This window comes from Quercus suber, unplaced genomic scaffold (assembly GCF_002906115.3).
Source record: "Quercus suber isolate HL8 unplaced genomic scaffold, Cork oak 2.0 scaffold_216, whole genome shotgun sequence".
Lineage (NCBI taxonomy): Eukaryota > Viridiplantae > Streptophyta > Magnoliopsida > Fagales > Fagaceae > Quercus > Quercus suber.
Genome location: NW_027069674.1, coordinates 563,031 through 581,554, shown reverse-complemented (window position 1 = coordinate 581,554; position 18,524 = coordinate 563,031). Strand labels below are relative to the sequence as shown.

The 18,524-nt window shown below is 34.4% G+C and overlaps 1 pseudogene; it reads left to right on the top strand.

Moving 5' to 3' along the window:
* The first annotated feature begins 3,211 nt into the window (after positions 1-3,211).
* Positions 3,212-8,926, top strand: LOC112004791 (potassium transporter 5-like; annotated as a pseudogene).
* The last annotated feature ends 9,598 nt before the right edge of the window (positions 8,927-18,524 follow it).

Here is an 18,524-nt window from a genome sequence, read left to right as displayed (position 1 = left end):
CCAATTTTAACTCTTCTTTGAATTTCTTAGAAATTTTCAAAGATTTAGAAAATTCCTTACGAAGAGTTTCAAAAGCATAAAAAAAAATCAGCAGAGACAATAGTGTCCTTTTTATTCAAAGCATCACAAATATGAGCAGAAAGCCACTTCAAATTATCCATGATAACAGAGGTCAAGGATCAGCTCTTAGATCAAAAGATTTAAAACAGAAGAGCTACCCGCTCTGATACCACTTGTTAGAAATTTAGACCCTTTAAAACAACAATTGGATTAACCTAGTTAATTAGCCAAGTGATTAACTTAGTCAAATTATGCAGTTTTAGGTTATCACAAACATACAATCATATCAAGAATATAAAGCAGCGGAAATATAAAAAACACAATGATATGATCACCTAGGAAGCCACACGGTAAAAACCTGAGGAGGATTTGACCTAACTATTCTCAAGGTAAACCTGAATCCACCATGCAAAAGAATCGAAATTCATAGAAAAGGACTTACAAGCTCCCTGCTTGACTTCCTAATACTACCCACCAGTAGAACTTACTGACATGATCACGTGCAAGCTCCGAATCAATGGACTTCTTCTTTCTTGGATTCTCCACCAAGTACAAGCACCCACGCTTGTTATTCTTTAAGTTCCAATGGCAGCAACCTTGTTGATCATCAAGATGTAGATAATATCTCAACCTTGAAAACCCTAAGTTTATGTGAAGGAAAACTCCTCAATGATCTCACAAGAGATTCACACAAACCGCAAAATATGAGCAACAAAGACTTAGAGAGGTTTGGGTACAAAACCCTAGATACAAAAGAGGCACACTCTTCTCTCTCTCTCTCTCTCTAAAAAGTCTCAAAAATGTGGTTTAGGGTTTCCTTTATATAATGGGAGAAATAGATCTGAAACCCGAATCCTTAATGGGCTTAAGCTGCTGTTTGGGCCGACTTAAAATTCTGCAGATACGATTTTCAATTGATCGAGCCTGTTTTTCAATCGATCGAACTAGGCAGAATATGAAGTCTTCTTCCTGCAGCTTGTATGTTCTTGAATCTTGACTTGAATCACCTTGAGCATTGTCTAATAAAACCTATAGACTCTAAGATCTATATCTAGACAAGTTTGTGTTCACGATTTGCCAATTATTCTAAACATTTAGAACCTAACACAATCTAATAAAATAATATTATTAGGTTCTAAATGTTTAGAACAATTGGCAAATCGTGAATACAAACTTGTCTAGATATAGATTTTAGAGTCTATAGGTATTATTAGACAATGCTCAAGGTGATTCAAGTCAAGATTCAAAAACATACAAGCTGCAGAAAGAAGATTTCATAATCTGCCTAGTTCGATTGATCGAAGAACAGGCTCGACTGTTCGAGAGCTGGATCTGCAGAATTTTAATTAAGGCCCAAACAACAGTTCAAACCCATTAAGGATCAGGGTTTCAGGTTTACTTTTTCTAGTATATAAAGGAAACCCTAAGCACATTTTTGAAATGCTTTTAGAGAGATTAGAGTGCATCTTGTGCCTTTTTTATAGATCTAGGGTTTTGTAATCAAAAGCTCTCTAAAGTTGCTCTTTATACTGTATGTGTGAATCTCTTGTGAGATCTAGAGGTGTTTGCCTTCATACACACTCAGGGTTTCTAATCTCAAGATTGATGTCAATAGCATAAAGATACACAAGCGGGAGTGCTTGTACTTGCTGTGAATCCAAGAAAGAAGTAGTCCGTGGACTCGAAGTTGTTGCATGGTTGTGGTAGTAAGTTTCCTACTCGAGGTAGCAATAGGATGTTAGTGGTCTAAGTCGCTATTGTGTAGACTTCATTCTTTCATAGTGGATTTGTTTTACCTTGAAGATAGTTAGGTTAAATTTTCCCCAAGTTTTTTACCGGTTTGGTTTTCTAAATTATCATATTGTTGTATTATTTATTTTTCGCTTTTCAATGATATGATATATTTGTGTTAACCTAGATTTGATAATTTGACTAAGTAATTACTTGGCTAATTAACTAGGTTAGTCTGGTTGTATTTTAAGGGGTCTAAAAACAAACAAGTGGTATCAGAACGAGTTAGCTCTTATAGTTAGATCTTTTGATCTAAGAGTTGATCCTTGATCCCTGTTATCATGGATAATTTTAAGTGTCTTACTGTTTTTGATTGTGATGATTTGAATAAAAAGGACACTGTTGTTTTTGTTGATCTTATTGATGCCTATGAAACTCTTCGTAAGGAATTATTGAAATCTATGAAAATTGTTAAGAAATTCAAGGAAGAGTTAAAATTGGCTAATCTTGAAAAAGAGGAATTAGTTGTTAGATTAGATGAATTTAATAAAAAGAATGAATTTTTGAGAAATCAAATTTCTTCTTAAGATGAGAAGATGAAAAGCTTGGAACAAGAGTTAGTTGAATCTAAAACTAAAATTGAAAATTTGACTAGTATTAAGCCTTCTGTTGATAACAGAAGTGTTTCTATTTCTCACAAGCCTAAAACTGAGGAAGTTTATATCCCTCATTTCAAGAGGAATAATAAATAAAATGCTTATTTTGCTAGGTTAGACAAAGGTAAAAGTTTTGATGTAGACGTTGAAGTTTCTAACCCTACTGTTAGAAAGCATAATAAATTTGTTTTTATAACGTTTTTTATACGACATACATATGCGTTTTTAGCTTTCTAACTTTAAATTTATGATATATATTTTTTAATATTGTATTATTGAATTTATACTTTTATGTTTTAATATTTACATTGTTTATAAATTTTTAATTGTTGTGTTGTATGTTTGAATTGTTTTTGTACTTCTTATTACTTGAATTGTTGTATTTTTATGCTTTGAGAAGGTTTTGTAATGTTAGAAAATTTAAATGTTTTATGAGTTTTAATTTAACGCATTCAAAATAAACTTTTAATAAATTATATATATAAATATTTAGGTGTAGCAGGATAGGTACCTGCGGGCACAAGCGGGACCTGCTTAAATGGGGCGGAAAAATAAAACCCGCCCCAAAGAGGAAGTGGGGAATAGGAAACACACCTCAATATTTGATTTGAATGATTCCGATGTTGTTGGAAAATTTTGAACTTTACTTTCAAACGAATCAGTTCACGGTTTCTTCGTTCTTGTCATCCATGTTGTATTTATAGAGAGAAGGAGGGGTGATACATTATAGAATATTGTGCTACTTATTCAATGAGCACTAGTAGAATTCCTGGGGTTACAGAAATGACTAGTGAAGTAGCACTAAAAAATCCTGAACCAAGTATGGAACAAGTTTGTGAAGAATTCGGTGGGAAGAGAATTTTACGTAGGTTCGATTCCTTGGACCTCGAATCCTCCGCTGTTCCCGGTCATCATGGCCATGGCTCCAAGGTTTGCTTATATTTCATTATTTTGCACTCTCACAAAACAAATTTCCCCTGCATAGTTACCAGCTCAAATAATTAAGTAAAAGTATTACTATTATTATAATCATCATCATCATCTAAGTGACTTTTTTGGACCTCATTTGTATTATTAATAGTTACCAAGTCAATTGCCTGATTTTTTTTTTTTTGGGGCTGCTTTAAGAGTTGAGGAGAATTTTTGGGTTCGAGTTGCTGTGAGCTATTGCATGGCTTGGAAACTAGGACAAAACAAAAATAATAGTTTCAGGTCTAAATTTGACTGATTGGTTATATTCTTTTTAATTTTTCAGGCTGTGGGGCGGTCAGTGATATTGCATCTAGCATTCCAGAGCATTGGAATTGTATATGGAGACATTGGTACTTCACCACTATATGTGTACGCAAATACTTTCACTAATGGCATCAAGCACTACGATGACATTTTGGGTGTTCTTTCTCTGATATGTTATACCCTCACTTTAATCCCTCTGTTTAAGTACGTTTTCATTGTCTTACAAACCAATGGTAATGGCGCAGGTAAAATCTAAGAATCCCTTTATTGCTTTTTTATTTTTATTTTTATTATGTATATAATCATGAAAAGCAATTATTTATCTATGTTCTCACTAAAAACAGAACCTTATTGTGTTGTCACATTTTTTAGGAGGGACGTTTGCTTTGTACTCTCTTATATGCCGATATGCTAAGGTTGGTTTGATCCCAAATCAACAAGCTGAGGACCAGGAGGTCTCTAATTTCCAGCTTGATTTACCAAGTAGTCGTCAGTGGATAGCGTCGGTGGTTAAGGCTAAGCTGGAAAACAGCCTGTTTGCCAAGCTCTTTCTATTGGTTGCTACAATGCTTGGTACTTCATGGTGATTGGGGATGGTGTCCTCACTCCTTCCATGTCAGGTATGTTAATCTTCCATATCTTACGCTGCAACTCTTTAAATGCATAAAGTGTTTGAGGGTTAGAGAAGGGAGAGGTTCGAGCTATATATAAGATTAGAAATGTGTGATATATATGATGGTATCTGCGACTTAGGTTTTTTAGTAAGCTAGGTATTTTTTTCATATGGAACAAATTTTGAATTCCTATTCTTTCTAGCTAGTGAAGGAAAATATAGTGTGAGAAAACTTTTACAAATTGAAGACATGGTCACGATATTTAAATAATAGTACTATTTGTAGGATAGGCTTGGGCTTATACCTCTCAGACTTCGTATACTTTTCTCTTCTTAAAATTATGATGAAAACTAAGAGTCAAAAAGAGATAATAAACAAGTTGTACTGGATTTGACAAATAAAAATAAAGTTAAATTATGACGATGTTTTTACTTTCAATTGTGAAATTATGTATCAAATAGAAACTTATTATCAAAAAAAGAAAAAGAAAAAAAAGTATCAAATAGAAACTTAGTATGTTGAAGGATTTCTATCTGGGAGGCTTTAGCCACCCTTCTATTATTGTCATTGTTGCCAATTTCTCAGAAAGTGAATTAGCAGAGTTTCGTAATTTACTACCTCATTACTTTGTTTGACTTTTTGACTTACAAATTGCAATTTTATTTTATTTTTTCCAATTTATTGGCAGTTTTATCTGCTGCGGGAGGGATCAGGATGTTAGAGATAATGTGCAAATGGTGAAGACAGGGCACAGGGAATCTTTGAAATCTGAGAATAAAGAGGAAGATGAAGTCAAACAGCTACTTCTCCAACGGTAAGTTAAATAGACTCAAAACGGTGTCGTGTGGTTTAATGACTATTAGTGAAACAGTGCGTTCCATAAAAGAAGTAAACACACGTTAGTGAAAACGGTGCGTTTTCAGTAAACACAAACGTCACCGTTTTGACACTATCTTCCTCACAGATTCAAGCTTCCAGGTTTAAGACTCACTCTGTTCTTCCTAGAGCTCAAGATTGAGGGAAGTTACAGACTTGATCATAACTGCCTTCCTTAATTATCGGAGATGGTTATTTTGGGTTGTTACAATATGGTTAGGATTAAGCTTCTAGAAGATTTAGTCTTGTATGTAATCTCAGGCTCTATAAATAAGAGCTCTGTGTTATATTTTGCTTTTAAGTTTTTGTATAATCAATTTCACTCATTTTAGAAATTCTCTTTTCTCTCTCTCTCTCTCTCTCTCTCTCTCTCTCTCTCGTTTTCTATTATTGATTCTTTGCCATTGTTAAACACCTCCAAGCTCAAATCTTTCACAGGAAAGCTACAACTGAAATCATAGAAGGTACCCCACAATCAATAATGTTTACTTTGTTATTTTTTTCCTCCCTTGTTACAAGTTATTTATATCACTTTTTTTTGGTCCTATACAGATATGATTGTTTGGATTTCAGTTGCTGTCTTGATCTTCTTGTTCATGGTTCAAAGATTTGGAATTGACAAAGTGGGCTATAGTTTTTCTCCCATAATTTGTGTTTGGTTCGTATTAATCGGGGGTATTGGCCTTTTCAATTTCATCAAATTTGATCCAACAGTAATCAAAGCTATAAATCCACAATACACTGTTCAATATTTCCAGAGGAACAAAAAAGAAGCTTGGGTTTCTCTTGGTGGCATTGTCCTTGCCATAACAGGTAAGTTTTTCATTCCCCATTCATACGAGATCTTATTTGATTATGTACTAAAAGTCTAAATCCTACAAAAGTAAGTTTGTATCTTAAAAAAAATAGGACTTTCTAAAACTATACATAATTAAATAAGCTAAAAGAGTAGAAGCTAATTTTCAGTATATACAAATTATTTTTTGAACTGAAATCATGTCTTGAAGTCTTAGCTTCAATTCAAAATTGAAGAACCAAAGAATGTCTTACAAATTAGGAGAATTGTAAAAGGTTTAAATTTGAATTGAAATCATAACTTTAAGACATGATTTCAGTTCAAAAAGAGAATTGTGTGTACTTCATGTGTAAAAGGGCCACGTATAATAAACAGTGCCCTAGAGTAAAACTAAAAATTTAATATAAAATCACACTAAAAATTTAATATAAAATCACCTTTACTTGGAATTACGTGAAGATTCTGTTAATGAAGTATAATTATAATAAGTTGTAGGAACGGAAGCTCTATTTGCTAATGTTGGGCACTTCACAGTTAGGTCCATTCAAATAAGTATGTGCTCAGTGACCTACCTGGCTCTCATATTGGCATACAGTGGACAAGCAACCTTCCTTCACAAGCACAATGATCTTGTCAAAGAAACTTTCTTTAAGTCCATACCAGGTAGAAAAAGAGTGTTTTTGCCTTAAATTTTCTCATAAATGCTTTGGTTCATGTATATGTCCATAATGTCCATTGTTCAATATTTGTATAAAATGTATGATTTACTAGCTAATTGAGTTGGCTATTTGTGATGCAGAACCTTTGTACTGGCCAATGTTTGTGGTGGCCATATTGGCATCAATAGTAGCTAGTCAAGCCACAATTTCAGGGACTATCTCTATGGTCCAACAATCTCTCTCACTAGGGTGTTTCCCTCAAAGGACAAGTTTACATACCAGAAATCAATTACCTTCTTATGTTGGCTTGTATAAGTGTCACTTTGACTTTCAAGAACACCGAAAAGATTTGCAATGCATATGGTAATCCATCATCCCACATATCAATTTGAATCTTATCAATAGTAGCTAGTCTTGGTTTTTGTTGTTTTATTGGTTTGAATTTTCAGCCCACATGTTTGGTGGTTGAATTTGGCTATTCAATAAAGAATAAACATAGAAGCTAATGAATACAATACAAGAAAAAGGCTTGTTACAACGGGAAAAATTGTTGCAATAACTACAAAGTCGTTGCAATAAGGTGTTATTGCAACGTTGAAAAAGTTATTGCGAGCCGTTGTAATAAACTTTGAGGCAAAAGGTTTATGCAACACAAAGATCTCATTGCAATAAATTCTACATATTGCAACAAACAGGTTGATGCAATAACTTCTTTATTACAATAAATAACTTTGTGGCAATAGTTTACTGATTCAAAGGTTTTGTTGTAATACATGAAAAATATTATAACTTATTACAACAAATGGCCTTATTGCAATAGGTTGAGTTTTTTATTTTATTATTAATTTCTCTATTACCATGTCTTGCAATATACACATTATAAGACAATATAAACATTGTATTGAGGAACTACAATAACAAATTAAAGATACAAATTAAAAAAATGCAAAACTCAGAGTACTCTATCAAATTAACATGTCCAAGAATACAAATATATACATAACATGTTGAGTTTATGATCAAACACATGAAAAAAAGTCTTTTTTCACCTATTGCAACAATATATTTTGATGTGAAATAAGTGGTTGTTTATTGCAACAACATATTTCAAAATAAAATAAGGTTTAGTTATTACAACAAAACATTTAGATGTAACAAGGTAATTCTTGCAACAATCTTAATTGATGTAATACATTTAAGTTCCTATTACAACAAAAAACAACTCATAGATGTAATAGTATATATATTACTCCAATTATTTTTGTTGTTGCAATATTACTTGTTGTAACAGGTCCTTTTTTTTTTTTTTTTGTAGTGATAATGTTAACTTCCTTTGCGTGCAGGGATAGCAGTGGTATTTGTTATGACTCTCACATCAGCTTTCCTAGTGCTAATCATGATCATGATATGGAAATCTTACATACTTTTAGTTTTCTCCTGTGTTCTTGTCATCAGTAGTGTGGAGGTTCTCTATTTAAGCTCAGACTTCTATAAGTTTGCTCAAGGAGGATATCTTCCCATGGCCTTTGCTGCAGTACTAATGACCATAATGTATATTTGGAATGATGTGCACAGAAGAAAGTACTTTTATGAGCTTGACCACAAAGTCTCTTTAGGGAAGCTCAAGGACATAGCTACAGACACATATTTATGTCGAATGCCTGGGTTGGCCTTGTTCTACTCAGAGCTTGTTCAAGGCATCCCACCCATTTTCAAGCACTATGTGGTAAATGTTCCTACACTGCATTTAGTCCTTGTCTTCGTCACCATCAAGTCATTACCTATCAGCAAGGTTCCAATTGAAGAACGTTTTCTATTTCGTCGAGTGGAGCCTAAAGACGAAAATGTGTTTCGATGTGTTGTGCGGTATGGAACATAGATACATGTTTTAAGGATGAGCCTTTTGAGAATATGTTAGTTGAAAGATTGAAGGAGTATATTATAAACAATTTTTGGTTCTCTCAAGGTAAACTAAATAATGGTGAAAATGATGGTGAACTAGATGTTAGGTTTGCTAATGGAGAGGATGCAAATAATTATGTAAAGGATGTTGATGAAGAGAAGCTACAAGAGGTGTTAGAGAGTGAGATTGAGGCTTTCAACCAAGCATTCCATGCTGGTATAGTTCACTTGATTGGTGAGAATTAAGTGGTTGTAGGCAAAGGAGCAGGTATAGGAAAGAGATTTTTGATAAACTGTGCTTTCAATTTCTTGAAGAAAAATTTGAGTCAATCTGAAAATGTATTTGACATTCCTCGCAAGCACATGTGAAAAGTGGGCATGACTTATGAGCTTTAGAGCATGTTGTGAAAAAGGTGTAGGTGCATAAGCAAGATAAGGTCTCTATGTCAATATACATGCCTTTTCTTGAATTAGTATAGTTTTTTTTTTGATAAGTGAATTAGTATAGATTTATTCATACTGTGATTGAAATGTTGGCTATGAAGTTTCCATTTTCCACTAATATGCAGTAAATCCCCTGCCCTATCCTATAATCCCAGGGGATTGTGCAGATCTTGTAAAGTGTGGAATTTAAATTAAATGTATGTAATGGTAATAGAAAGGTCCCTTTTGATATCTATTTTGTAGTCACATATTATTTGGTTCTATTTTGATGATTGCACATCCCCAACAAAGATTGGATTGTTGTGTATCTCTTTGAGAGAGAGAGAGAGAGAGAGAGAGAGAGAGAGAGAGAGAGAGAGAGAGAGAGAGATGAGTGCGTATAATATGACAAGTACAACTCAATTACAATAGCCATCATCCAATTTTCACGCTACTAAATTTTTGGAGTCCTTCTGTAAAAGTCAAGACTACTAAAAATGTTTTTAAGCCAATTTATTCTCGAATTTTACTAAGGATTAATTTGTACTAATTAAACAGGGAAAACTCTTTTGAGATCCAAATTATGGTTAATAGATGTCAAAACACATGTGTTTTGTGAAAAATGCTTTAAAATGGTGAACTTTACTAATTTTAGGTTAAATCTAGAGTGGACCAAGTTTAACTATGTTTTAACTAAAAATTCGACTGTATTGCAAGGACACAAAATTTACCTTAGTGTTGCAATGGGCAACAATAGTCTATTTTTGTTACTTCACCAAGAGAAGAAAGAGTCGCCAAAAAGAAAGCAACACCTTGTACTTTGTCTGTCTTTGTCTTTTTTAATGAATAAATAAAAAAGACAAAGATAGACGGAGTCAAGATGAGTATTATTAATGAGAAGTAATTAACCAAAGGAATAACAATTCAACCAAACAATATGATATCATATTTAGAATTTCTGAATTCTAACATTCAAATGGCCCTAATGTATAGTAATAATGATTACTAAACTAATATCATTTATCCCAAAAAAGTTACAAAATGATGTTTGTTCACTTGTTGTTGGCTTTGTTTTTGACTTGTTGTTTTTAATGAAGTTTCATCCTTATTCAAAAAAGAAAAAAAAAAGAAAAAGAAAAAAAAAAGTGTAATTAGGGGTTGCGATATATGACGCACATTTTTGGGCTAAATGTTAAGGGCCATTATTTTAATAACCCGAACCTATTGGGCCCAACCATAAAAAATGACACCACATGCCTTGAGCCCAAATAAATATCAAATTTTAGCCTATGGATGGAATATCAATAGAGGTTTTGCAGTTGGATCAGATTTGGGCCTTGGATCTGACAAATTTTGGCGTAGCTTCTATAGTTGGAATTTGGAATTGACTAAATTTTAGCAGAGCTTCCACTATCATACCAAAATTCTCCCAAAAATGGCTCACATTCTAAGGGCATCCGCATCAAGTTTGTAAGAAAATACCTATTTTACCCTCTAGTAAAAGACAACTTTATCTATTTTTACTAACTCATTCAATAATACACCACAATTCTTATTTTTACATACAACCTAATAAAATAATATAAACTAATCTTCTTTATCCTTCCTTTCTTCCTCTTTATCTCTCTGTCTCCATTGTGGGAATAAAAAATATTATTTAATTTTTAGCAACTTGCTACAGTAAGTTGGCATATTGTAGCAAGTTGGTATAATTTTCTTCATATGACAGCCTGGATGTTACATGTTTTTAAGGGTTTGAGTTGTAAAATAGCAATTTACCAATGCTAATGCTTTATCACTGACACTCAAATATTTATTTGAAAGGGTAAGATTTAGATACAATGTTTAGGTGCTATTTCTTAGATTTCCCCTATTAGATTTTGTCATATAGATTTTTTTTTTTCATGAGATAGAAATGTATTTTTTAGTTAAATAGCCACATGACTGAATCTTAAAAGATGTACCTAAGGAACAACAACTACCTAAATTTTGTCTTATTTTGAAAACTACCCAAAACCCCCTAAAAACTATTACCCAAAGAACTATTCTATTACCCAAGAGTCTAAGAGATAATGTTGACATGTGGGTTATTATTTATATAATTCTTGAAAATAGGATCCATGTTAGAATCAGCATCATATTGCACAAATCTACGTCATCACGATTTGCACACGATGAAGTTGATTCTCCAACTGTCTCATGCAACCTGATATGTCGAGAGAATCAACATCATGCTAATAGATTTTCCTTGATAATTCACATGCAAATTTCCCATTTTTCCTTATTTTGACCACAAGTTTTAGGGACTTTGGTGGGGCGGGGTATTACCTAGAGATGACAATTTGAACTTGCACCTGCAAGTACTTGCCTCACTCGTTATTAATGGATGGGCTTCATCTGTCCTGAATAACAAATGGGGCGGGGATGAGGGTTAACGTTTTCTCCCACTCCTACCACGTTTATATTTAAATAATTAAAAAAATATTTTTATTACTTTTTTAATAAGACATGCATATGTAATTTTAGCCTTTTAATTTTAAATTTATTATTTTTTTATTTTGTATTATTGATTTTATACTTTATGTTTTGATTTTTACGTTGTCTATATTTTTTTAATTGTTGTATTGCTATGTTGGAATTGTTTTTGTACTTCTTATTATTTGAATTGTTGTATTGTTATGCTCTGAGAAGATTTTGTAATGTTAGAACATTTTTTTTAAAAATGTTTTATGAGTTTTAATTTAACACATTCAAAAAAAAAAAAAAAAACTTTTAATAGATTATATATATATATATATATAATTTAGGTGTAGCGGTATGGGTACTTGTGGGCACTCGTGAGACCTGCTAGAACGGGGCGGAAAAAAAAAACCACCCTAGAGAGGAAGTAGGGAATTGGAAACCCACCCCAATTTCTGATTTGAATGATTCCGATGTCGTTGGAAAATTCTGAACTCTACTTTCAAATGAATCTAGTTGTTTGGTGAGAGAGTTATGCTTTTAGATTAAAAAACGCTGCAATAGGACGAGTTGGCTGGTCGGAGTAATTAGTCCATAAGATTAAAAGTACCTCATTTTTGACATGCGATTTCTAATTTGGACCTCCAGCGGACGAATCAAGAATTCCACGTCGTACAGAATTACCTTTACTTTGAGAATGTTCAAATTTTTTGGATTTATATTTCGCGTTGTAGAGAAAATTTTGCGTGTGATCACCTCAAAATGATAATTTTCTTCTCCAAATCAAAATCTGCCAAATGTAGCTCAATTGCAAATCCGTGGAGAAGTCCTACGGCGATTAGCTACCTGACTGTTTTAGACACACTAATCTCCAATTCAACTTAAGAGAAGGGCCTTAGATCTGTGGCTTTATATTGCATTAATTTGGATTTGGTGTCTGTGATTAATTCAAAGAAGACCTGTTCTACAAAAGTGAGTTTTCTCATTGATCGATGGAACTAGTTCGATTAGTTATTCTTATTGTAAAATTGTAAAATGCAAAACAGAAATACAAGAATTGATTTGAGAGAAAAAAATTCCTCTGAATTGCTTATCAATTTGTTATAAGCTGTTAATAGATATTTAACTACAAGCTCTGTATTTATACACAAAAGCAGGGGCTAAACATGGTGCCCAAAGACGTTAACTAACTACTTAAAGAATCAACCAATCAGCTAATGACATGTGGCAAAACTGTAACTAACTATTCTAACTAATGCTTAAGTGAAATGGTGTGTTTCTCTCTTCCTTTCTTCCTTGCCGTTTTATATTTACAATTTTTATTCTTACTGTTGTTTTGCTCTTCTCTGTTGTCTTTGTTGCTGTTGTCGTTTAAGTCATCTTCAACACTCCCCCTCAAGTCCAGTGTCTCAGACTCTGTGACTTGAACTGAGCTGTTTTCCTTCAGAGACTTAGGCTGGAATATATCTTTCAAACCAAGTTTACTTGAGAGTCTTGTAAATGCTTCCATTCCTAGAGCCTTAGTGAAAATATCAGCTACTTGGGAATTGGTTGTTACATGAAATGTTTTGATCTTACCCTCCAAGATCTTGTCCCTAACTAGATGACAATCAACTTCTATATGTTTGGTTCGTTCATGGAAAACCGAATTAGCAGCTATGTACAAAGTTGCCTGGTTATCACAGAATAACATAGCAAGTTTGTGGTGATCAATTTTCAAGTCCTTAAGTAGCTGCATTACCCAAGTAATCTCACAGGCTACATTAGCCATTGCTCTGTACTCGGCTTCTTCAGAAGATCTGGACACAACACCTTGCTTCTTAGACCTCCAGGATATTAGAGAATCCCCCAAATACACTGCATATCCAGTGAGAGACCTACGAGTGTCAGGGCATCCAGCTCAATCAGCATCACAGAAGGCTTTAATATGCAACTCTGTGTTGCTAGGAAAGCAAATTCCTTTTCCTGGTGTAGCCTTGATGAACTGGAGTACTCTGTGTGCTGCTAACAAGTGTGGCTCTCTAGGCTGTGATATAAACTGACTCAGTCTGTGTACAGCATATGTTATGTCAGGCCTTGTCAAGGTTAAGTACAATAACCTCCCTATAAGTCTTCTATACATCCCTGGTTCATCAAGTAATGCTCCCTCATACTTAGACAACTTAAGTTTTTGTTCCATAGGAAACTGAACTAGCTTACTCCTTATGAAACTTGTGTCTTGCAATATTTCTAAGGCATATTTTCTCTGTGTTAAACTGATGCCTGCATCAGTTCTAGCTACTTCCAAGCCCAAGAAATATCTTAGTGAACCAAGGTCCTTCAAACCAAATTGATCATCAAGAAATTTCTTTAAGGCAGTAACACAAGTAGGATCATTTCCAGTCAACAAAATGTCATCAACATAAACCAAAAGAACAGCAAAAGAAGTTCCTTGTGAATGTATGAACATGGAGTAATTTGATTTTGACTGCACAAATCCCATCCGCAATATGGTGTTTGAAAATTTTGCAAACCATTGTCTTGAGGCTTGTTTGAGACCATAGAGATTTTTGTTCAACTTGCATACTAAACCTTCCCCTTTGCTGTGAAAACTAGGTGGAAGAGATATGTAAACGTCTTCCACTAAATCACCATGCAAGAATACATTGTTTACATCCATTTGATGCAAAACCCACCCTTTCACAACAGCCAATGAAAGCACAATCCTAACAGAAACAGATTTGGCAACTGGGGAAAATGTTTCAGAGTAGTCCAGGCCAAGTTTCTGAGTGAAGCCCTTAGCAACCAGCCGAGTTTTGCACCTTTCAATAGAACCATCAGGTAAGTGCTTGATCCTATAAACCCACTTGCAGCCTATGGCAATCTTGCCAAGAGGTAAAGGGACTAAGGACCAAGTGTTGTTCACTTCCAAAGCCTCAATCTCTTTGTCCATAGCAGCCCTCCACTCAGGAAATTGAACAGCCTGATGAAAAGAAACAGGCTCTGAGGGAGTAGCACTGACTTCTAGGACAAAGGATTTAAAACTTGAACCCAAGTGAGAATAGCTCAAGAAATCAGAAAGAGAATAAGGCTGACCAAACTGAGGTTTGGCACTAACAACAGCTTTACATGAATAGTCTGATAGATAAGAAGGAGGCACATGAGGTCTAGTAGACCTTCTTAAAGAAAGTGGAATAGGTTGAGAAATGGATGTGATAGCTAAATCATGATTGGAATCATGGATAGGATTAGGAATGCAAGCATGAGTGGTAGGGTCTAAAGAATTAAAATCAGGAAGAGAAGGAGGTTCTAAAGTGACAGAATCAGATTGGGAAGCAACTGGGTCAGATTCTGAAATGGAATGGACAGGAGTAGTGGAAGAGGGACAATCAGAAGTTTAAGAAGAATTAGAATTGACATGAGGAAAAACAAAGTCATTCAAATAAGAAGTGGAAGGAGATAAAGTAGAGATGTAAGGAAAAATAGACTCATAAAAAACAATATCTCTAGAAATGTGGATAGAGTTAGTAGCAAGATCCAACACTTTGTAGCCTTTTATGCCATGAGGATAGCCCAAAAACACACATTTTCTGGACCTAGGTGCAAATTTATGTCTATGAGAAGATAAGGTAGAGATAAGGCACAGACAGCCAAAGCATCTAAGATGTGTATATGAAGGTGGAGAATGGAAAAGCATTTCATAAGGTGTTTTAGTACCCAAAGACTTGGAAGGAACCCTATTAATCAAATGGACAGCAGTGAGGATGCAATCACCCCAAAAACATAAGGGTACTTAAGATTGAAATTTCAAAGCTCTAGCGACATTAAGAATGTGTTGATGCTACCTTTCAACAATTGCATTTTGTTGAGGAGTATCAACACAAGACAATTGATGCAAAATTCCATTAGAGTGAAAAAAATCTTTAAGATAAAATTTAGTCCCATTATCACTTCTAATAGTCTTAATGGATTCGTTGAATTGAGTTTTGACCATAGTAGCAAAATTTGGGATAACAAACTGAGTGTCAGACTTAAGCTTGAGCAAATATACCTAAGTACACCTAGAAAAGTCATCTACAATTGTTAAAAAATACTTGTAACCTTCAACAGTACAAGTGGCAAAAGGACCCCAAAGATCACAGTGAATCAAATCAAAAGGAGCAGAAGAGATATGAGTACTGACAGAAAATGGAAGTCTCTTTTGTTTTGAAAAATGAAAAACATCACAACATGTAGTTTTATTAGAAGCATCAATGTTTACAACACCCTTTAATAGCTGAAGTTTAGAAAATGAAGGATGTCCTAATCTATTGTGCCATAATTCTGTGCTTGAAAAAGTAAAAGGACTGGTACAGGTAGTAGCAGTAAGAGCAGTAGACCTTTGTTGAAGTGAAGAATCCAACATGTACAAGCCATTGCTCTCTCTACCCTGACCAATCATGCTCCATTCAGCAAAGTCCTAAATGAAGCAACAATTACCAAGAAAAATGAGACAACAGAACAAGTTTTTGGTAAGTTTGCTAACTGAAATCAGATTAAATCCAAAAGATGGAACACACAACACATCTTTTAAAACAAGAATGGGTGAAATTTGCACAGTGCCCACATGTGTGACTAAGGCTTGATCCCCATTTGGCAAATAGACATAAGTGTTGACAGCGGAGGTGATAGAAGTGAATTGAGACACTGAATGGACCATGTGGTCTGTTGCACCAGTGTCTATGATCCAAGAATCAGTTTTGAAAACAGTTTGATCAATAACTTAGGAAAAAAACACAGAATGAGAAAAATTAGGAGGGATCCAAAAAGGATTACCTGAGAAATTAGAAGAACTAGAAGCTGAGTTGAAGGAAGAAGGTGAAGGTGATGATGTTTGTGGTAAAGCTGAAATGCATTGGGTGTCATGATAGAAGCAACATGACTGGATTGAGTGCCAAAACCTGAACCTGAAGCTGAACCTGCATACCCTTTGAGAAAAGAGAGCAATTGCTCACATTGAGCTAGAGAAATGGAACATTGAGGCTGATAAGAGGAAGGACCACCAACAGAATTTTGCTGCAGAAAAGGACTACCAACAAGATTGCCAGATGCACCATGTGCAATGCCAAAGGATGTATTCCCAACACCATTCTGGAAACTAGTTTGAGCACCAAATGGAGCATTGACTAAATTCTGAATCATACCATTAGATTGAACCCCTTGAGTGGGCAAAATATTGGATTGAGCATTGGGAAAACCAACGTGACTAGCATCAAACCTAAAAGAACCTGAAACTTGGTTAACCATTGGCCTATTACCTCCTTTAGGCTTATAACCAGGAGGATATCTGTGGAGTTTATAGCACTTATCTGCTATATGTCTAGTAAAACCACAATAGGTGCAAACTAGCCTATCTTTCTTTCCTTTCCCACCACCTCTATTCTGACCTTGAGCACCTTGAAATGGCCTATTGTTATTCACATACATTGCCACAGCATCCAGTTGCTGAACCACATTAACAGTATTTCCTAAATTCCTCCTTTTCTCTTCTTGTAAAACTAAATAACACACTTTGCTAAGAGGAGGAAATGGTTCAATAAGCAAAATTTGTCCAATCAGATTGCCATAGTTATCATTCAACCCCATTAGAAAACGAAAAATGTGTTCTTTGTTTTGTGCATCTAACTGAGATGATTTGGAACCACAAACACAAGCACAGGTACAAATAGTAAAAGGTTGATTATTCACAAACTCATCCCACAAGGTTTTGAACCTAGTAAAGTAGGAACTCACTAAGAGCGATCCTTGAACCAAATGAGAAATTTCCTTCTGCAACTTAAACAATCTCGGCGTATTATCTTGAGAAAACCTATTCTTGAGATCAATCCACAAATCTTTCGCAGAGTTGATGTACATAACACTAGCCTTGAGGTCAGGACTGAGAGAGTTGGTCAGCCATGAAAGGATTGTAGTGTTGCACCTGTTCCAAGAATTGAACAGATGCAAAGTTGGATTTGGTTCTGAAATTGAACCATTAACAAATCCAAACTTATTTTTGGAACTTAAAGCTAGAAACACAGATCTCGCCTAGGTCATGTAGTTCTCAGGACTAGTAAGAGGCTGAGATGTGAGAATCAAACCAGGATTTTCATTCGTTGGTAAAAAATACGGATTGTTAGTTGATTCATCTGCTATGGTAGCACTGCCATTTGGTGTAGATGAAGAAGAAGGTGCGCTTGAAGAATCTGAAGCCATTAGAGACTAAGAGATCAAATTTAGAAAGAAAAATTTTGTTTGGTTGGTGAGAACGTGAAAGAAAATTGCTCTGATACCATGTAAAATTATAAAATGCAAAATAGAAATACAAGAATTGATTTGAGAGAAAAAAATTCCTCTGAATTGCTTATCAATTTGTTATAAGCTGTTAATAGATATTTAACTACAAGCTCTGTATTTATACACAAAAGCAGGGGCTAAACATGGTGCCCAAAGACGTTAACTAACTACTTAAAGATTCAACCAATTAGCTAATGACATGTGGCAAAACTGTAACTAACTATTCTAACTAATGCTTAAGTGAAACGGTGCGTTTCTCTCTTCCTTTCTTCCTTGCCGTTTTATATTTACAATTTTTATTCTCACCGTCGTTTTGCTTTTCTCTATTGTCTTTGTTGCTGCTGTCGTTTAAGTCATCTTCAACACTTATTTTGATAAATCTTGTAATAGAGTTGCCCAAACTTTGGCTAAGTTAGCAAAAGAGAATGAGGAGGAACTCATCTCGTTGGAAGTGTGCATCTCTCTTAGCCTCCCCATTATACATTCAAATTCTTCTTGTTAAAGACTATTGTTTTCCCATTTAATATATATATATATATATATTCGATCGTACTTCTAATTGGAATATTAGCCAAATGGGGATACCTCAAAAAATTTTTTTTTTTTTTGAACATAAAAATTATTGTTATGTATCAAGAAAAAAAAAAAGTTAATACACAAGGAGACAATACATCAATGAATGTAGAAACATTGTACAAGCATCAACAATGAAGCCATTTATAAACTTAAAATTTCCAAGAGAGCCACTCCATTACACATTCCATGATCTGTAATTTTTCCCCGACCCCTTGCACACTAGCTAACTGCCTCCTCACAC